Below are 23,271 nucleotides of genomic sequence, written 5' to 3' on the forward strand. Positions count from 1 at the left end.
TGGAGGAGTATGTTAAACTGTTCCAGCAATTTGGGAAGAACTGGGACCAGTCAGAACTGGATCTGGCTCAGGTGGAGAAATTCGTATGTGACTATATGGAAAGTCCAGCCTCAGTTCAGTAAATACGGCAAGATATGAGATCTTCTCAGCTAGGTACAAAACTGACACGGCACTGCCATCGAATAAGGATTCTCTCAAGCCTCATGTGAAGAGGGCTAACGACCAAGACGGGATTCATTGCAAGTGCACTGAGAAACTGATAGATGCGCCAACCCCTGTTGGGTATGGCTGGGAAATGAAAGGCCATTTAAGGATACTCTGGAATGAACTTCCAATTGTTCCAGGTGCGGTCCTGAAGCACCTGTCCTGTGTATGCCAAAAGATCAACTTACACCCAAAGGAGGTGTACATGTCATGCGAACAGACTGAAATGTTCAGAACTGTGCAGCTGCAAAGACTATGATAACCATGAGACCAAAACATCTGAAATGTCAGCAACATTGGATGGCACTCATTATCATGATCCTGAAGATGAAGACTAAGATAATGGAATATATTGCATGTCTAACATCTCTTGCATGGCTTGCATGGTAGTAGCACAGTTTAGCCATTAACCAAGTGAACCTATAAGGAAATGTGATCACTGGCATTGACTTCTTTGGCAAAAAAAAAAAAAAAAAAAAAAAGTATTGAAAATAGGGGTTTCAGCAGCCAGCACGTAAAGGGTTAATGTGCATGTTTACTATGTGAACATTTCCTTTTTGGAAAGAGCACCCCCCAAAATACCTAAAAAAAAAAAAAAACACCAACATTACATAGCTGCCAGATGTGTCAAATAAAATTCATTTTCTAGGCATGGTTCAGGAATGCGGTAAGGATGCCCCCCCGGGCGCCTCCCTCAGGAGGTGTTCCAAGCATGTCCATCTGGGGGAGACCCCGGGGAAGACCCAGGACTTGGTGGTGAGATTGTATCTCCACATTGGCCTGGGAACGCCTCGGTATCCGCCAGTAAACAAAATGTTCTCTGCTTCATGACTCTGAAAAACTGGACTACAAGCTTTCAAATTTTTTCCTGTTTGGAGTTTTTTTCAGCTTTGGCCTTGACCATGTGCACAGCTATTTCTTTTATGATGGGTTTTCTCATTCATGGGATAACAGAATGGCATGAAATATGATGTGTATGGATGGCCTCTGTTAGAACCACAGTACATTTAGTGGAACTGCACCAGTAGATGGTGCTGCAAAGCATATTTTTTAATGGATTTTGAATCTCTAACATCCTCCAAAATTCATGTAGATCTTCCCTGAGAGTCTTACAAGGCTTCTCCATGGTCAGTACTTTGGGCAGGCCTCGGTCCACAGTGGCGCGGAGGTGCTTGGACTCTTAATATTTGCTTGCAAATCTAGTTCTGATTTGGGGTTGTAAATTTAGATGGATTCAGGGACTTTTGCTAATTTTGTCAGATGGTTCATCTGTGGTTCATGGTTTAAACACACCATGACAGAACGAGGTAGAGGAAATGTGACCCAGACCGGCGGAAGCCCGGGGCCCCCATCTGGAGCCAGGCCTGGATGTAGGGCCGTCACCGAGCGCCTGGTGGCTGGGCTTGTCATGGAGCCCAGTTGGGCACAGCCCGAAAAGGCAACGTGGACCTTCCATCTCCACCCTGTGGGCTCACCACTCGCAGGAGGAACCGCTGGTGTCGGGTGCGCTGTCCCATGGGTAGCAGTGAAAGTCGAGGGCCTCAACGGACCAGACCGGGCTGGCTCTGGGGGGGCTGTGAAACGTCACCTTGCTGTGGGGGGAGGGGCCGGAGCTTGTGTGGGAGGTGGAGTGATACCAGTTAGATCTGGTGGGCCTCGCCTCCACGCACAGCCTCGGCTCTGCAACCACTCTCCTTGAGCAGAATTAACACCAAGGACATCCAGAGACAGACTGTTCATCCCATAGTGCCGTATGTAATGCCAGCCACCACCTTCCACTGCACAATATGCAAGAATGTTCCAGGTGGAGGTAGACAGAGGTCTAATGAATACTGTGGTACTAATATTACATCCCTGGCTCCTCAAACACACTGCAGAGCTGCAAAATTACATTATATAAAGTAAGTCACCATTTCACTGATTGCTTCATACAGCAATGTATGGTTTACATGGTCAACATGGTCGTATATCATCCCAGAGTGTAGTCCTATATACAGTGTCATATTTAAAAGTACGGTGGTAGTAGTGTTTAGCACCGTTGCCTCACAGCAAGAAGAAAGTGGAATCAATTCCTGCTTGGGATATGAAATATGAAACTATCGTACCAAAACGTCAAAACTATCGTATTTTGGGAGAAATTATCGTACACAAACAAAACGCATACAACGTAGCTATTTTTGCGGGTTTTTTTTAATTTACAAAGAATTTTATGTCACATTTTAAACAGTAATTATAGTAATGGGGAAACTATGGCACAAAAAGAACGCAAATGCACTACCAGACTAGAAAGATTTTTTTTTTTCTGTGAAAGGACACAACATGTGTTAATTACCAGACAAGACTAGAAAGAGTCAAATTCAACCTCGAGGTCGCTGTCGTCATCCGATGCCATGGCCACTTGTGCAGATTTTGTTGAACACAGAAAAATGTTGACACCTCCATAAGGAACTTGAACTTTTTTATTTTTCTTGTCTATCTCTTTGCTCTTGTGTTTTGTTCGTTGTTATTGCATTTGTTGAAATAAAGTTTCAAAAAAAAAAAAAGATGTTGGTTGGGGAATCTCCTGTCACGGCAGAGATTGGATGGGAACTCATTACATTTGTATGAGAGGGGGCGGGCTTTCAAATGACTTTGTCCCGGCCGCCCAAAGCCAGCAGCAGCCCTGTGTGTGGTGTGTCTTTGATGCCGCCTGAGTGCAACACCTGCAAAATGATCTTGGGTGTCAGAGAGAGATGCGTGTTTGGGCAACCAACTGAAATTATCGTACATATTGGATTTTTTCCCATTAATTGATCGTACATCGTACAGAGGGCAAAACTATCGTACAAATACGATAATTATTGTACATCTGGCAACACTGCACCGGAGCCACCCATCCTCTGCGCTCCGGGACCTCCCACTTTACAAATTAAGCACTGCCTGCCACAAGATGCGCTTTGTTTACGTCCATGTGAGAAGAACGTGAGCCAATGAAATTGCAATATGGGTAACCCTGTCACTCTGGCACGTCAAAAACACAAAACGTGACGACTAAAATTATAGTATCGAGTTCGCAAAAAAATAGTGAATGATTTTGTTATATAAAAAATGCTAAATATTGGTAGGGACTATTTGCCATCCCAAAATATTGGTTGTGACTTGTCCCTATGGTCCATATGCAAACCTACGCCCCTGGCTCCTACAACCCCTGGCAAAAATTATGGAATCATCACGGCCTCGGAGGATGTTCATTCAGTTGTTTAATTTTGTAGAAAAAAGCAGATCACAGACATGACACAAAACTAAAGTCATTTCAAATGGCAACTTTCTGGCTTTAAGAAACACTATAAGAAATCAGGAAAAAAATTGTGGCAGTCAGTAACGGTTACTTTTAGACCAAGCAGGGGGGAAAAAATATGGACTCACTCAATTCTGAGGAAATAAATTATGGAATCACGCTGTAAATTTTCATCCCCAAAACTAACACCTGCATCAAATCAGATCTGCTCGTTAGTCTGCATCTAAAAAGGAGTGATCACACCTTGGAGAGCTGTTGCAACCAGTGACTGACATGAATCATGGCTCCAACACGAGAGATGTCAATTGAAACAAAGGAGAGGATTATCAAAGTCTTAAAAGAGGGTAAATCATCACGCAATGTTGGAAAAGATGTTGGTTGTTCACAGTCAGCTGTGTCTAAACTCTGGACCAATACATACAACATGGGAAGGTTGTTAAAGGCAAACATACTGGTAGACCAAGGAAGACATCAAAGCGTCAAGACGGAAAACTTAAGCAATATGTCTCAAAATTGAAAATGCACAACAAATGAGAACGAATGGAGGAAACTGGAGTCAACATCTGTGACTGAACTGTAAGAAACCGCCTAAAGGAAATGGGATTTACATACAGAAAAGCTAAACGAAAGCCATCATTAACAACCTAAACAGAAAAAAACAAGGTTACAATGGGCTAAGGAAAAGCAATCGTGGACTGTGGATGACTGGATGAAAGTCATATTCAGTGATGAATCTCGAATCTGCATTGGGCAAGGTGATGATGCTGGAACTTTTGTTTGGTGCTGTTCCAATGAGATCTATAAAGATGACTGCCTGAAGAGAACATGTAAATTTCCACAGTCATTGATGATATGGGCTGCATGTCAGTAAAGGCACTGGGGAGATGGCTGTCATTACATCATCAATAAATGCACAAGTTTACGTTGATATTTTGGACACTTTTCTTATCCCATCAATTGAAAGGATGTTTGGCGATGATGAAATCATTTTCAAGATGATAATGCATCTTGCCATAGAGCAAAACTGTGAAAACATTCCTTGCAAAAAGACACATAGGGTCAATGTCATGGCCTGCAAATAGTCCGGATCTTAATCCAATTGAAAAATCTTTGGTGGAAGTTGAGAAAATGGTCCATGACAAGGCTCCAACCTGCAAAGCTGATCTGGCAACAGCAATCAGAGAAAGTTGGCACCATGCAACATGATTTGTTGCATGGGTGGCAGTCCTTGTTAGCCCGCGACCAACCTAGAATGGAAATTAGATTTGTGACCTGCATGTTTTATTTGTATAAATCTAGATGCCCTTCCTAATGTAGCCACACTAGTTTATCCGGGCTTGGAACCAGCACTCAGAATGTACTGGGCCTGATTGCCCCATGTGGCTGACTTATTTCAAGTAATACAGTAATGGTGTAATATGATTAGATTTTGCTGCTTTGGATTATCTCAGTCCCAATACATATTAAAAGCATGGGAAAAGTTAGTGTGATGACTTTTAAATAAGGTGTATTCTGGATTATGCTGTGAAATTATTCCATTATTTATTATTTTAGCATTAAAAATACAATAAAGGCTAAAGTTCCCTAGCAGTGAAGGGTTGGGTTGCAGTTATCATGTTAATCTGAAAAGGAGTCGTTCAGTTACAGCTAACTTAATGCTGCTCACCAGTTTCAGAATGTCAAATCACTCAGCACATATTCTCATGAATCTGATTTAAAGTTAAGGCTGAGATTGTTTTCTCTCTTATCAGCTGTGATTACAGTGTGTGACATCACTGAGCTTTGTTCAGAGCACAGAGCTGATCTGTGGAATAATTCACAGCACGATGGAGACACATTTAACTGAAATTCTCAATGTTGCAGGTTTGAGAAAAGTGCGCGCACGACTGCCTGTGGATATTGCGTGTGTCTGTTATGTAAGGCGCGGCAGATTGGAAACGGCAAGGATTAACTTTGGCTGTGAGCTGCAGCAGTGGCGGGATGTCAGAGGTCTGTACATGTAATAGCAAACACGTGTTCCAAAGCTGGAAATGTGCTTCACAGCACAATGTTGCTCCAAGCTAAAGAAATGTTTGAATTTACTTACAAATATACTTAACAATAAACCCTGCTCCTTGTCTTTTTTGTCTCAAAAGAGCGAGGCTGCAGTCCTACAACAGCAGGACGGGTATCATGAAGGAAGGAAGCAGAAGCTGGAATGAAAAAGTTACACATCCTCAAAACTGTTCAGTTTAAATTTCTTTGTGTTTGTGTTTAGCTTCTGGTGCCAAAATAACCAAAATAAGAATAATATATAGATACCACAGTAAATAAGTATGGAACATGTCACAATTTTTCTCAATAAATATATTTCTAAGGTGCTATAGACATGAATTTTCACTAGATGTTGGTAACAATACAAGTAATATATACATACAAAGAAACCCAAACCATTGAGGTCCATAAATTAAGTTGTGTGTATAATGTGAAATGACAGTTTATTGAACACCTGCAAAAAGGGAAGAGCAAAAATGCATGGCAAGCCAAGGCACCAGCTGAAATTTATCAGTAATTAGAAAGCAATCCTGTCCCTTGTCAGTGCAAATCAATATCACCTAATTCAGTCCCAAATAATAAACAACATAAAGATGTTTCTTTACCAAAGGTATCACACAAGAAACATCATATGGTGGATAAAAGCAAAGAGCTCTCTCAAGATCTTCGAACCTTAGATGGCATTGAATTACAGAAGGATTCTAAACTTCTGAATGTTCCAGTTAGTCACTGCAAGAGAAACATCCAACATCAGCAAGGCCAAAGAAAGCAAGGCAGTGCACAGTAATGTCAAAGCCATGTCAACCAATTCTTTGACTCTCATGGGGTGGTGCATCATGAGTACACACCACAAGGCCAAAATATTATTAAACACAGCTTCATCATGACAATGCACCTGCATATTTTGCTTAGCTCATTCAGGCTTTCCTGGGAAATACAACACTCCTGTGAGTCTTCAGACTCCCTGCTCTCCGGACATGCTCCCTCTGTTTTTTCGCTGTTCCCAAGATCAAAACACTAAAAATGTGACTCGAATTGAGTCACAAGAAGACATCATGTGGAACAAGATGTCCCAGCTGGACGCCATTACAAAGCACTGTTGTCAATGCCCACAGTACCAACTAGCTGCCAACTCGACTAGAATCCACTTCTTGAAGCTGTAGGAGGGGCTGATCCTTCTCTGGACAGGAGGTGACCATCACAACTACAAATGCTCTCCAAAGCGGCTGATTTACAACATGGTCAGCCAGGAACACGGACGTCTGGCCTCCAAGTCACATTATTCCCTGCTGTCATTCTGACTATGGTAATGCCATTATCTGTGAGGATCTTACGCGGAAAAAAAATCTGACATGGATGGATGAAGATGAACAGATTCAAGTCCACACTTGTGGATTTATTACCTTCGCATTCATACAGCTTGAGACTCCGGCAAGGACGGTCGCATTCCTCCCCTCTCCTCCTTTCTGCTCTCTATCTCTGCTCCGACCTTCAAAGTCCAGCTTCACCACACTGTGAATTATTCAAATTAAGATTTGGATTAACTATGGAATTGATCAGTTGGTCTCTCAACGCTATTGACACCATTAAGGAGATCAGGGTTGGGGGACCCTGCATGCCCTGATGGAACCTACCCAGCAGGTTTTGCTCTTGACGCCTGAGAGAATGGAGTGTGACATGTGGCTCTACTCTCTGTGGAAGACGTTGAGGATTCATTCCTATTCGCTTTTATGGTGGGAGGTTTGGTGCTGATTGGTTTTTGCGCTGCCCTGACCCACAGGAATATTAGCGAGATGTCTGCTTCCAGAATTTCATCCCCCCATCAGTCCATCATGATTAAAGAGTTGGGCAATGCTGTGTAATCTCAGACAGCGTGAACTCTTAAACTCAAATGCAAAATGGATAAAATCTTGGTGCAAATCGCTGCATTGCAAAGGAATATACTGCTGAGGACCGGAGAATATTATTCATAAATTTGGACACTAGATGGTCAGAGGTGCAGTAAATAGATTCTGTATCTTTCCGCCCAACATCAACATGGCAGCCTTATCAGCTCCTAAAGGCCAAATTCCCTGCTCTTCCCCCAGAAGGATTCTACGGCCTTGGTGAAGGAATTCGGCTCCCCCTCTCATCTGTCCCCCCTCCAGCCTGCTGTTGCCTAGCAACATCAGACTTTACACACATGGACAGAAACTGTCAGACTTTACACACACACGGACAGAAATAGCCAGAAATTTAACTCATCTGCACACGATGCATGTCCGCCAATCCCTATTACCCCGCCCGTGTCTCTCCACTCCTCTCACCCTGGCTTCCTCCCTGCCACCTCGAAGGCAGCACAGTTTTTACTGCTGCAGCCTTCAACCCCAAGCTGGTGGTGTGGGCCCCTCCTGCTGCAGCCTTCACCCACTTACCTCAATTCGGATGACGGACTGCTTCAAGTTGAGAGCACATAAACAATGTCAAATGTATATGTGTTGTCTTTAATTTTGATGTGTGCCATTATTACGGTAAACAAGTAATAATTGTGGATTAATTGCTGTATCTTGTCTGAGGTAATTGGAGTGTAAACGTAATTGCCCCTTTTGGGACCAATATAGTTGTCTGAAACCTGAAGTCCTTGCAGAAATGCTTCCAACAATGGCAGAACCACTGGGAGAAGAGTGTGCAGTCCCAAGCACACTACTTCAAAGGGGATTTGCCAGGATCTCTGCATCCATCCATCCATCATCCATCCATTTTCTTTCCGCTTTATCCGGAGTCGGGGTCGCTGGGGCAGCAGCTCAAGCAAAGCCGCCCAGACCTCCCGATCCACACACACCTCCCCCAGCTCCTCTGGGGGAACCCCAAGGCGTTCCCAAGCCAGCCGAGAGATGTAATCCTTCCAGCGTGTCCTGGGTCTTCCCGGGGCCTCCTCCCAATGGGACGTGCCCGGAACACCTCTCCAGCGAGGTGTCAGGGGGCATCCGGAAAAGATGCCCGAGCCACCTCAACTGACTCCTATCGACGTGGAGGAGCAGCGGCTCGACTCAAAGCTCCTCCCGAGTGACCGAGCTCCTCACCCTATCTCTAAGGGAGCACCCAGCCACCCTGCGGAGGAAACTCATCTCGGCTGCTTGTACCCGCGACCTCGTTCTTCTTTCGGTCATGAGCCAAATCTCATGACCATAGGTGAGGACTGGAACGTAGATCGATAGGTAAATCGAGAGCTTTGCCCCCCTACTCAGCTCTCTCTTCACCACGACGGTCCGATACAGCGACCGCATCACTGCAGACGCTGCACCGATCCGTCTATCGATCTCCACGCTCCATCCGTCCCTCACTCGTGAATAAGACCCCGAGATACTTAACTCCTCCACTTGAGACAAGGACGCTCCACCGACCTGAAGAGGGCAAAGCACATTTTTCCGGTCGAGAACCATGGCCTCGGATTTGGAGGTGCTGATTTTCATCCCGCATGCCTCACACTCGGCTGCAAACCGCCCCAGTGCACGCTGAAGGTCCTGATTTGACGAAAGCCAACAGAACCACATCGTCCAGCAAACAGCAGAGACGAGATTCTGTGGTTCCCAAAACCAGACCCCCTCTACACCCTGGCTGCGCCTAGAAATTCTGTCCATAAAAAAAATGAACAGAACCGGTGACAAAGGCAGCCCTGGCGGAGGCCAACGTGCACTGGAAACAGGTTTGACTTACTACCGGCAATGCAAACCAAGCTCCTGCTGCGGTCGTACAGGGACCGGATAGCCCTTAGCAAAGGACCCCGGACCCTGTACTCCCGGAGCACTCCCCACAGGGTGCCCCGAGGGACATGGTCGAATGCCTTCTCCAGATCCACAAAACACATGTGGACTGGTTGGGCGAACTCCCATGAACCCTCGAGCATCCGATGGAGCGTGTAGAGCTGGTCCACTGTGCTGCGACCAGGACGAAAACCACACTGCTCCTCCTGAATCCGAGGTTCGACCATTGGTCAATTCTCCTCTCCAGTACTCTGGAATAGACCTTACCGGGGAGGCTGAGGAGTGTGATCCCCCTATAGTTTGGAACACACCCTCCGGTCCCCCTTCTTAAACAGAGGGACCACCACCCCGCTCTTCCAATCCAGAGGCACTGTCCCTGATCGCCACACGATGTTGCAGAGGCATGTCAGCCAAGACAGTCCCACAACATCCAGAGACTTAAGGTACTCAGGATGGATTTCATCCACCCCAGGAGCCTTGCCACCGAGGAGCTTTCCAACCACCTCGGTGACGTCTGCCTGGGTAATGGATGAGTCCGTCTCTGGGTCCCCAGTCTCTGCCTCCTCTTCGGAAGACGTGATGATGGGATTGAGGAGATCCTTGAAGTACTCCTTCCACCGCCCAACAACATCCCCAGTCAGAGTCACAGCTCCCCACCCGCACCGTAAACAGTGCCGGTGGAGAGCTGCTTCCGCCTCCTGAGGCGTCGGATCGGTTTGCCAGAATCTCTTCGAGGCCGACCGATAGTCCTCTTCCATAGCTCCCCGAACTCCTTCCAGACCTGAGTTTTTGGCCTCTGCGACCGCACGGGCTGCGGCACGCTTGGCCTGCCGGTAACCTGTCAGCTGTCTCTGGGGTCCCACCTACCAACAAAGATAAGTAGGACTCCTTTCTTCAGCTTGACAGCATCCCTTAACTTCCGGTGTCCACCACCGGGTTCAGGGATTGCCGCCACGACAGGCACCAGAGACCTTGCGACCACAGCTACGAGCGGCCGCAATCAGCAATGGAGGTGGAGAACATGGTCCACTCGGACTCCATGTCTCCAACCTCCCCCGGGATCTGGGAGAAAGCTCTCCCGGAGGTGGGAGTTGAAGACCTCCCTGACAGAGGGTTCCCGCCAGTCGTTCCCAGCAGACCCTCACAGTACGTTTGGGCCTGCCAGTCTGACCGGCTTCCTCCCCTCCCAGCGGATCCAACTCACCACCAGGGTGGTGATCGGTCGACACGCTCTGCACCTCTCTTTATGCGAGTGTCCGAGACACGTGGCTGAAGGTCAGATGATACGACTACAAGTCGATCATCGACCTCCGGCTCAGGGTGTCCTGGTGGCCACGTGCACTTATGGACACCCTTGTGCTCGATCATGGTGTTCGTGATGGACAAAACTGTGACTACACAGAAGTCCAACACTGAACACCACTCGGGTTCAGATCAGGGAGGCCGGGCTTCCCGATCACTCACCTCCAGGTCTCACTGTCGCCGCCCACGTGGGCGTTGAAATCCCCCGGTAGAACAATGGAGTCCCCAGTCGGAGCATTATCTAGTACCCCTCCCAGGGACCTCCAGGAAGGTCGGGTACTCTGCACTGCTTGCTCGGGCCCGTAGGCTGAGACAACAGTGAGAGACCTGTCGCATAGGGACGAACCCTGTCGTTCACCGGAGTGAACTCCAACACATGGCGACTGAGCTGGGGAGCAGTAAGCAATGCAACCCCAGCTCTCCGCCTCTCCCCGTGGGCAACGCCAGAAAAATGAAGCGTGCAGCCCCTCTCCAGGAGTTGGGTACCAGAGCCCATGCTGTGCGTGTAGGTGAGCCCGACTATCTCTAGTCAGTATCTCTCAACCTCCCGCACAAGCCCAGGCTCCTTGGCCCCCAGCGAGGTGACATTCCACATCCCAACAGCCAGGGGCTGTCAGCATGGACCGGGCCGCCGGGCCACCCGCCCTCGACCACCACCCAATCCTCTCTGCACCCGACCCCCATGGCCCCCTCTGCAGGTGGTGAACCCACAGGAGGGCGGGCCCACGTTGCTCCTTCGTGTTGTGCCCGGCCGGGCCCCATGGGCTAAGGCCCGACCACCAGGCGCTCGTGCGCGAGCCCCAACCCCAGGCCTGGCTCCAGGGTGGGACCCCGGCTCCGCCATACCGGGCGACGTCTCAGTCCTTGATCTTTCACTGGTCATGGAGGTTCTCATGAGAACCTCCATGACCAGTGGCCAGTGGACCTCACATCACAGACTGAGGTCCACTGATGCCCTCTCTGCGGACCTCAGTCTGCGGACCTCAGTCAGTGGACCTCAGTCTGCGGTTCATCTCCACCTTAAAGACACTAACCACACGTTTGAGGACAAGTAATTATTAGCCAGAGAGAAGAAATGGTGTGAGAGAGGGGTCAAGGAGGCATCTTTGTGAAACGTTTGAAAACCCAGCCTTAACCGGGAGGGGTCTGAGACAACCTTTATCCCCTGTTTTACAATGGGGTACTCAGGTCAAAGGAGTTTCAGTCTTTTGTTCATGGTAATGAGTTCATTCACGTCATCAAAGGAGCCATCAGAAAGGCATCCATCCCATCATTAGAGGGACAGCTGTCCTGTCATTAGGTGTGCTAACTAGAGCACAATAGTTGCTAATTAGAGCTATTGTTTAGTCATTAGCCTATAGCAGTCTGCCCCTCAATAGGAGGGGTCTGGTTAGGTTTAAAACTCCAGCTTTTGTTGGCTTCTGTTTTATTCTTCTCTACAAGAGTCTGACAGAAGTCAGACTTCCAGAGCAAGAATTTTAGCTGAGGAAGCTTCTGCGATTTGAAGCGAAACGTCCTCGCGTCAAGCAACCCAGTCCAGTCGAAGATTCAAGCTTCTCTAAAATTAAAGCTTTGTGTTTTGTTTCCTGCTAACAACACTCTGACACCACAGTTTCTCGAGAAACCACTGAACAAGGAGTTCATTGAAAACATTTCACCTTTAATGCAAAAGACTTCATCAGTTCAAGTGGTCAAACACAGATATTTAATGCTTGTCATTATGCTGACTGTGCTTGACATTGCACCTCTGTGCCTGTAGAGCACATAGCATCAGTTTTCATTCTTTAATTGCATTCACAGACTAACAGATAACCAATTCTCTGCATGAGTTCTTATTTTGACACCACACAAGTTTGGTTCGTACATTCTTCTCATTAGCAGAAATTTTCAAAAAATGCTGCCCCCTGCTACCTGTGACAGTCTGCAGTTTTGCACAGACTTTGAAAGACAACCAATTCCTGGAGAAGTCCCTGGTGACCTGTCAAGTTGCCCTTTTCTGTCTCCCAGCCTCCACATGTCAACCAGATTGATCCACAATATCTCCACAGAGGACTATGATGAATGGTGAGTCATAATGACAAGCAGATATGCAGAATGTGACGACTGCAGCGCACTGAGGATGGATGTTTCACTATCATTGCTGCAAATGCATAAAACAATCATTATGGCATATAAAGAGACATGCAGAGAGGTTATACTGTTGGAAGATAGAAAGAAATGCACCTCACATTATCTATCTATCTGTAACATACACCGGAGCTGTGCATTGTCACTTTCAATGTCAAATGATTCATGTAGCTCTTAGAAACTGCATAATGTTGGTACTGACAAGTCGAGTCTTTCCTTTCATTTTACTCCTTCTCAGAGTCACCACAGTGGATCTGGTGTGCGTCCACAGTTTGATTTTGCGCAGGTTTTCCAAAAGAGTTCCTTCCTAGGGGAGGTGATGGTCTAACACTCGCTGGGCTTGAGACTAGAGGTTCCTTGGTTCAAATCCCAGCCTGATCGAAAAATCACTAAGGGCCCTTGGGCAAGGTCCTTAATCCCCTAGTTGCTCCCGGTGTGTAGTGAGCACCATGGCAGCAGCCTGACATCGGGGTGAATGTGAAACATTGATGTGTAAAGCACTTTGAGCATCTGATGCAGATGGAAAAGCGCTATATAAATGCAGTCCATTTACCATTTCCTGTCCCATCCCTTGATGCTCATGGAGAAAGAGGCAAGGATGACATTGAAGTGTGAGACCTGTTCTCCCTCTGCTTATTCCCCTGCTCCTCCCACTTAACTGTGCACACCTGTGTCATATTAACTGTTCTGTTTCAGTCAGGCTCTGGCTCACCTCCAGTGCAAGATCATATTGTGAATAATTTCACAGTTATGGCTAGATCTAACATACGTAGTGTCACACCTCCACCCAGTTTATTCACCCTATTTCTGGCAAAAAAATAAATAAAAATCATAACCCTCAAACTGGACAGAGTCAATATACTCATCTTTTAACCACGTCTCAGTCACTGCAATAACTGAAAAACATTTATTAGCAGTTTTTAAACAATCCTGAATTTTTGAGAAATTCAGAGAAAGACTGAATTTTCTCTGCTATTAAAATGTATAATAGATAATGTACCATTTACGAAAGAACAATGCTTAAATTGTTCCTCAGTAAAATAATTACAAAGATGATTTCTGTTTTCAAGAAAAAAAAAAACAGTCCAGAGCAATTATCATTATCAATGTTATGAAATCTGTGTTCGACCTCATCAAAAACTTAGAATTGTGAAGAATCAGTTATCATTATAAAAGAAATACAATCCATAGACCAAGAGATGCATTTAAGTAAGTTCTAACTTCATGATATGAACCTAAACATGATATATAATTCCTGAAAATTTGTCCCATAACAAAAGATGAAAAGACCACTCCAAGCAAGCAACAACCAAACTGTTTAACAGTTTCAACAATCACTTAAAATGATCCAACTCCAAAAGCTCTCTTATCAACATAACTTTCGCCTCCTCCAGCGTTCCTTTTAATTTAATCTACACTTTACAGTTTCTGGTCCAGGTTGCTTTTTTCTGCTTTCACATGGCTCTTGCCTGTCTGGCTATCTCTGCATTTTTCTTTGTCAAATGTTCATTTACATACATATCCGTCCCTTCTAACTTTTTGTTTGTCGAAGCAACTCATTCTTGAACTTCATGTTCGCAAACCGAATAATAATGGCAGGTTTAGACTTATCTTTTCTTGGTAATTAGTGGCAGTCTGCAATGTCACTATTGTTACTGTGGATGTTCTTTGAAGAAAAAAAATTAATGACTTGATGCTCCAGGGAGTGAATTTCGTCCTGCGAATCCTCGTTGACACAGGCACCACTGCCAACGGCAACAGACCTCTGACTGCCTGCCCACAGGCTAACTCTAACATGCCTACTGGTGTTACAGGACAAGGTCCAAAAACCTCCGTCACCATTCTTCCCTGTTCCCTGGACCCTTGAACCTACCGTTTGCATCTGGACCTGTATTAATCTCAAGATCAAAATTCTCTGTCATCAGAACTCAGTTATCCCTCAACAATCTGATCCAGGCCCCATTTTTGGAGGGATCCCATCCTGGTATCTAAGTCTGGCCCAACATTCACCCAGAACTCCAATATCATGACATGTTTAACAGCTGAAACAAACCAGTAAACTTATCCTCACTTTCACTCTGTGCACTTGAACCTTGCTCATCTGGTCCATTATCCTTACAGGGAGGACCTCGCAACACTGTGCTGCCCCTGTTTCCTCTTACGAACAATTAAAAAAATAATGATAATCAGGAAGACTTCACAGGAAATGCAGGCCCCAAAATAGAAGATAAATGCAACAAAAGTCAGTAAATGTCTGCCTTTTAATAAAACATGTAAATCTTACATCTGTCCTAACACGCAGCACCTGTACAATGTTGTGCTGTATGGGTCATAAAACATGATTTAGGGATCGCATTCTGAAAAAGTCCATGTTAAATGACACCGCATTTAAGTAGCAGTTTGGATACTGCATTTCACACCACAATATTACACATAATCATAAAACATGGCGCAAAATTTTCTAAAAATGCCACTTTCACATCACTTTGTGGGACACCTGATGTGTAAAAATGGTGTTTGGCATTTAAAAAGCAGTGGCGGCTCCAGAGATTTTTTCTTTTCCTGCAAGTGCTATGGGGGAGCTTGGCATTTTTATGAGGGTGCTATGAAATAAGGGCTGGTTATCGTTAGAGGTCCGGACGGTACCGGACCGGTACAGACGATGAACTCAAATCCTGGGAGCAAGAAACAGAACTGGTTGTGAACGAAAATATATTTATTTACAATAACTGGATGAATAATAATGCTGCGCTGGGGGTGCTTGCAGAGTGGAGCGTCAGCCCGCTCGTAGTGGTGGAAATTAGGGAGCTGCAGGTTTCTGAGCCAGTCTTGTAAGAGAACTGAAATCCTGGAGTATATGGTACTGGAGCCAGTTGGGACACATAGAGCCAAGAACAGGAACTAGAAGAACAGAGGAGAGAGGACGTGAGTGGTTGCACTCGTAACACTGAAGCCTTTAACAACAGACAGTTCACTGAAGGCTTAAAACAGGAATGCTCACTCACTCACTCATCACTCATCTTCAACCGCTTATCCGGGTTCAGGTCGTGGGGGCAACAGCTCCAGCAGGGGACCCCAGACTTCCCTTTCCCGTGCCAGATTGACCATCTCTGACTAGGGGATCCTGACGCATTCCCAGGCCGGTGTGGAGATACGAGGTCTGTCCATAAAGTATAGGTCCTTTTTATTTTTTTCAAAAACTATATGGATTTCATTCATGTTTGTACGTCAGACATGCTTGAACCCTCGTGCGCATGCGTGAGTTTTTCCACGCCTGTCGGTGACGTCATTCGCCTGTGAGCACGCCTTGGGAAGGACTGGTCCCGCCCCCTCGTCGGAATTCCTTTGTCTGAGAAGTTGTTGAGAGACTGGCGCTTTGTTTGATCAAACTTTTTTCAAAACCTGTGAGGCACATCGAAGTGGACACGGTTCGAAAAATTCAGCTGGTTTTCGGTGAAAATTTTAACGGCTGATGAGAGATTTTGAGGTGATTCTGTCGCTTTAAGGACTTCCCACGGAGCGGGACGTCGCGCAGTGGTCCCAGGCGCCGTCGTCAGCCTGTTTCAAGCTGAAAACCTCCACATTTAAGCCTCTGTTGACCCGGGACGTCGTGAGAGAACAGAGAAGTTTCAGAAGAAGTCAGTTTCAGCATTTTATCCGGATATTCCACTGTTAAAGGATGTTTTTTTAATGAAAGACGTGCGGGTGGATTCGCACATTGGCTTGCAGCCGCCGCGATGCGCCGCCACAGGAAAAACACCTCCGTGTTGATAACCATTTGTAAAATCCAGGCGGCTTTTGATGGCTTTCAGTGGAGTGAGTATCTGAGAAATTGTTTAACAGTTGGGCATGTTCCAACTTGTCCTTAAGGCTTCCAACGGAGGTGTTTTCCTGTTGCGCGTGGAGTTGTTTGACTACCTCAGTGACTTCCACCAGGGAAACTGATGAAACTCCTCCATCAGCTTCCAGTTCTGCCCCTACTACAGAGGGTGCTCCGGTCTGATGCAGGAGTTCCTCAAAGTGTTCCTTTCAGCACCGGATTACATTCTCAGTTGAGGTCAACAGTCCCATCCTTACTGTAGACAGGTTCCCCGTTTTCCCCTCCTGAGGTGCCTCACTGTCTGCCAGAAGCACCTTGGTGCTGACTGAAAGTCCTTCTCCATGGTTGCTCCGACCCTCTCCACCACCCACTGCTTTGCCTCCCCCACAGCAGAGGCTGCTGCCCTTCGGGCCTGTCGGTGCCTTGCAACTGCCTCTGGAGTCCTCCAAGATAACATATCCCGGAAGGACTCCTTCTTCAGTCGGACGGCTTCCCTGACCACCAAAGTGTTCAAGGGTTGCCGCCCCTTGAGGCACCTAAGACCTTCAGGCCACAGCTCCCCACTGTAGCTTTAGCAATGGAAGCTTTGAACATTGCCCATTCTGATTCAATGCCCCCAACCTCCACAGGGATGCTAGAGAAGCTCTGCCGGAGGCGTGAGTTGAAGATCTGTCGGACAGTGGGCTCCTCCAGACGTTCCCAGTTCACCTGCACTATCCGTTTGGGCTTACCAGGTCTGTCCAAAGTCCTCCCCCACCCTCTGATCCAACTCAACACCAGATGGTTATCAGTTGACAGCTTTGCCCCTGTCCAGAACATGCGGCCAGAAATCAGATGATACGATCACAAAATCGATCATCGATCTTCGGCCTAGGGTGCTCTGGTACCATGTACACTTATGAGCATTCTTATGTTCGAACATGGTGTTTGTTATGGACAGTCTGTGATGAGTACAGAAGTCCAATAACAAACGACCATTTGGGTTTAGATCAAGGAGGCCATTCCTCCCAATCACACCTCCCCAGGTGTCTCTGTCATTGACCACGTGTGCGTTGAAGTCCCCCAGCAGAACAATGCAGTCCCCACCAGAGGCCCATACAGGACTCCATTCAGGGACTCCAAGAAGGCCAAATACTCAGTGGCAAGCCCAGGCACCAGGCACTCACTGACGGGCACTACATCCAGGCCTGGCTCCAGATGAGGGTTCGGGGCTTCCTCTGGGCCGGGTCACGTTTCCTCTGCCTCGTTCTTTCATGGTGTCTTGTGAACCATTCTTAGTCTGGCCTCTCGCCTGAGACCAATTTGCCATGGGAGACCCTACCAGGAGCACAAGGCCCCAGACAACACAGCTCTCAGGTTCATAGCGGCACACAAACCTCTCCACCACGATAAGGTGATGGTTCCCAGAGGTTGCCTCTCCGGGAACCATCACCTTACCTAACCATCTGCCCCTAGAATTGCAGACATTGTAGAACATTGTGGAATGTTGACAGTTCTGTAAATAATGTTCACAATCTAGGAAATAAGGTTTGCTATTCAGGAATCGTTCACAGTTCGTGAATATCTTCAGATGTCAAACGTCAGGTGCTGCGCGTCTTTTGATGCAGTTCTAATTAAGCAGGACTTGACTTTAGAAACGACTTGGAAATTTCTTAGTAGTTCAATATCAGAGTCCATACAGTTCTGGGAAAACAGTTCTTGAAGATAATTCTTGGTACTATGTCTTGGAACAGTTCAAACAAAGAGCCATTTCTTGGAAACAGTTCTTAGTCATGCACAGTAACGGGGCAGACTGAGAATGGGATCTCACAGAACATGAACGAACTTAACTGAAGCAGAGCTACGCGCTCTGTAGCTGAGAGCCAGAGAGTTCCAATGTGACGTCATGCAGAATGTGGCGTCAGAGCCAGGAACGTCTGCGGCAAGGAAGCAGTGCAGGAGAGTGTCTAGGAACACCAAAAACATCAACGAGCTCTAATACAGAAATTAGAGTTGGCTAGGTTACCTTAGAACATGCTGCAGAGAGCTCAGATGTCAGAGCGCATGAGAGCAGCATGAAAGACCAGGTCAAGGTCATGGAAGCTTCACGTTCAGGACACAATGCATGAATCTGGCTGTGAATGAGCTGAAACCCTGGGTTAAGTAACCCACTGCTGATGAGCCGCTCAGGTGCGTGTCTTTGATAAGCAGCAGGTGTTCCTCTGCTCTGAGTGCACCACCTGGAGGGAAAACAGATGTACAGCACACAAGAGGAGAGAAAGGGAAGGGGACAGAGGCAGACAAAAGGCTTGCCACAACAGGGCTTGTGAGTCACAAAGGCGACTGCTACACCGCTGCCACATTCACGGGCACACACACAAATAGCCACATTCTGATCTGCGACAATCAATAATGATATACAGAATGACCAAAATCACACACAAACCTAGGCTACTGTTTCTGCCCTGCCTTCACTACATATGCATCATTTGGGACCACAGCAGCACGTCTGAGACTGACTCTCTCCCCAAAGCGATCAATGGTAAATGGTAAATGGACTGCATTTATATAGCGCTTTTCCATCTGTATCAGACGCTCAAAACGCTTTACAATTATGCCTCACATTCACCCCGATGTCAGGGTGCTGACATACAAGGCACTCACTACACACCGGGAGCAATAGGGGATTAAAGGGCCCTTAGTGATTTTCCAGTCAGGCGGGGATTTGAACTCATGATCTTCTGGACTCAAGCCCAACACCTTAACCACTAGACCATCACCTCCCCCGATCAAGGGGAATAAGGTCATTATTAACCATCAGATGATAAAGTAAAACCTCTGAAATCATTCTAAATTCAGTTTTAAGCAGAAAAGAAGCTGTTTTAAGCAGAAACGAGACGATAATTGGTGAGTCACTACTAACGTTGTGAATGATGTAGGCTCAGCACATCAAACTCAGACGTGCTGCTGTGGCCCTCTGATCGCTTCCCCATCTTGGATTATGAAATAATGCTGAATGTATGTGGAAATGATTGTTGTAAAAAAGCTTCAGGTATCTGTGGCTGAGATAGATGATGACTGGAGTGCAGAAATGAGGTGATAATTGATGAATCATTGCTGATGCTCAGAAATGACATTGCTGTGCTCTGAAATGACGCATGTGCAGTGAAGGCAGGGCGGACCAATTTTTAGGGGGGACCATTCGGTCGGTGACACCGGGTCACTGGTGTGTCCGTGCCTACTGCTGTTCTTCATGTAGTCCTTTAGGTGACACAGACTTTATTTCCAGTTCCACTCTGGAAATAAAGTGGAACTGGAACTCACTCACTTCTCCCTCAGCCCCAACCAGTCCCAGCAGAAGACTGCCCCTCCCTGAGCCTGGTTCTGCTGGAGGTTTCTTCCTGTTAAAAGGGAGTTTTCCTTCCCACTGTAGCCAAGTGCTTGCTCACAGGGGGTCGTTTTGACCATTGGGGTTTTACGTAATTATTGTATGGCCTTGCCTTACAATATAAAGCGCCTTGGGGCAACTGTTTGTTGTGATTTGGCGCTATATTAAAAAAAATGATTGAAAATGATTGATTGATGGATATTTGGGCAGTAAATACTGATCTATTTCAGCAACTTGAAACTACACTCACTACAGTACAATGAGATCATCATGACATTGTTGAACATGATGTCACTGAACGTCACATTACACTCATTTGTGTAAAACAATCAGTTCTGTTGGAATGTTTATTTTCTTTTATGAGTGAAATTTTATCTAATCACGTAAATCTGAAAATGGTTACGGTTTAGTTTTCTGATGATGTCATCGCCCTGCCTCTGTAACATGTTAACAGTGTAATTTACAGTGTAATTGAGCATATTTCTTTTTTTTCTTCTTGTTGGTGGTGGGACAAAGCTCCAGCGTCCTCCAGCTGAGAAACACACTCAGAGCAAACACTGAGGGACGTCTTAAAAAAACCTTAAAAACCTTAACAAGTAACTTCCGTCTTAAGGAATTAACACATCTCCAGACGTCATCTTCCAAAACAAGGGTGTCATGTGCAGAACAGTCTTGAGCTGTGATGATGAATCCATGCAGCAGGTCACATTAAAAGACTGTATTTAAACTGTGTGCCGGCTTGTAATGTTTTAGCATCCTTTGCTACACTGATTAGCTCCACGTCTTCTCCATTTTTTGTAGAAGTGTTACAGCGCTACATACAGGCCTGGCATATGTACTACAGTATTTTCACAAGGTTTCACTGGATCTGTGAGAACAGAGATATTTACTGAATGGAAAACTTTTTGAAAATGACAAAGAAAAAGAGTGTATAGGGGAAGTTCGGTATCAGTGTAGACAAGGCCTTAAAAACATGGGATGGAATTAAAATAATAAATGAGGAATTATTTTCTTGGGGGTGCTATGACTAATCCAGGGGGAGCTATGGCCCCCTTGTGCCCCGCTGCCGCCGCCCATGTTAAAAAGTATCAGGTATCTTTACACACATGAGCGGCGACAAAGATGTGTGTGGGAAAAATATGTTTTCTTATGCATTCAGCCAATCAGTAACGGAGAAAAACAGACTTCACCAAGTCAGCACCAGTCGTGGCTGTGCAGCACAGAAGACTCATACTGTGGCAAACATTAAACACTTCCAATCAAAAACTGGATTTGAGAAAAAAGACAAGCGTCATCATGGCAAACACTTCAGCAAAAGATTTAAAGTTTTATCAGCAATTTAGTGCGAATTATTCCTATTTTGTTGTATGATAAATTTTAATTTCAGTCAATAACTAATTATATAGTGTAACCTGGACAAGTGCTTACCTTAATTTTGTCCATATTTGTTTTAAACTCTAAGGTTGTGTGTTTAAAGTGATTTCTCTTTCTCTGATTTTGCAGTTTTAACAGCATAGGTACAGACATTGAATGTAGTTTGTCATATGAAAAAGAATGTATCCGCTTATGTTTGGTGTGTACACCATCTAGCTGACAACGTCAAGTACTGCACAGGAATGATGAACGGGAAGCTGACATTTCCAGGTCAGTTGGGACACAGGTTTTCTTTGCAGCCACTGACTCCACCAGGTGCGTTCACTGATTAACATCACTTTGAGCAGATGGAATCAGTTAATGAGTGAAATCACCTGGTGGAGTGGGTGGTTACAAAGAAAACCTGCACACTCATGGCCCTTTCTGGAATCCGTTTGAGACATCTGGTGTAGAGGATCTGGGAGCAGCCACGGAGGACCGCGGCCCTCCCCCATTCCTAACTGTCATTATTAAATGTATTTATTTAAACTGCTACACAGATCAGAAGCAACTGGTTGATCAGAAAGAAACAAGTCACATCACCAAAATACATCTTTACGGGTGGTCAGCACATCAGATTCTTGGGATTTTTCAGAGATGGATGAGATAATGGAACAGATTTTAAAAGATTATTGGTCTTAGGCCCAACACTCACCAATTTCATGTGATAACTCTTCAGGTAAAAGTCTAAACAATTTGTTTTTGCTAAATGTGTTAGAGATTTAGTGTTATCACAGTTTACCTTTTGTTAGCAGATTTGTAGTTATCAAACAACCTGTTGATTTCCAAAGCTCTATAACTCATGTCTGCAGTGTGACGTGATGTCTGAGACACCTGTGTTTCAAACAGAGCTGCCACAAATGACTATTTGATAGTCGACTAGTCAACGATTATTTTTGCAATTAGTCGATTAGTCGGATCATACGTAAATTGCAGCTTATCACATTTATCGATATTGATACCATTATTGAGTCCACTTATCAATCCAATTCTTTATCGATTCCCTTATCGATACCTCCTGTGAATTTTCTGTGTGCTACAAGTAGGCTTTACAGGTTTTCTACGTCAACAACATTTTATTGAGTCTTAAAGTAAATGAAATTAGTCACTGGATCTTTGATCTCTGGACATAAATAAACTCTACATGGTGGATCCTTGATCTCTGGACATAGATAGAAAAAATTTGTAGTTTTTGTCAAAAGCATTTCCTTTCAGACATTAACAGCATGGATATCACTCCATACGTCTGAGCTGAGGTCAGCTGGCTGCTGCATGTCAGCCAGGACGTCTCATTTTGGGAGGAAAAAAAAACATTTTGATCTACTGCAGTTTATTGTTGGTATTACGTTTGGAAAGAGGCGTCATTTGATTTAAACTGCGATTTGCTTTGAATTTATAAATTACGAGCAGACTTGACTCAGCAGAGAGCGACACAGCATTTAGAGGAGAGGTCTCAAACCGGTTCCAGAAAGGGCAGAGAGGGTGCAGGTTTTCTGTGCAACCATCCACTCCAGCAGGTGATTTCACTGATTAACATCACTTTGAGCAGGTGAAATCAGTTAATCAGTGAAATCACCTGCTGGAGTGGATGGTTGCTCAGAAAATCTGCACTCTCTTGGCCCTTTCTGGAACCGGTTTGAGACCACTGGTTCAGAGCAACCGAATGGAGGACTATTCTCTTCTTTCTCCCAACCAGACAAGAGTCCCAGTTAGTCACTTTAATCCACACAAAAGTGACTCACAATTGACATATTTTAATGGCTCCGAGAGGGGTTAAGAAGCGGAGTAGCCGCCTCTGAAGAGGAGCGAAGCAAAGATCCAATGAAGCAGTGGATCGAAGCACTGCTTCATTGGTTCAAGGTTCAAAGCAAATGGCTTGTCGACTACTAAATTAGTTGTCGATGGTTTCAATAGTTGATGTAGTCGTGACTAGTTGACAAGTTGTGGCAGGCCTCGTTTCAAATGCTGGTTGACACATGATACA

The sequence above is a fragment of the Thalassophryne amazonica genome, chromosome 16, assembly GCF_902500255.1.
Source record: "Thalassophryne amazonica chromosome 16, fThaAma1.1, whole genome shotgun sequence".
Taxonomy (NCBI): domain Eukaryota; kingdom Metazoa; phylum Chordata; class Actinopteri; order Batrachoidiformes; family Batrachoididae; genus Thalassophryne; species Thalassophryne amazonica.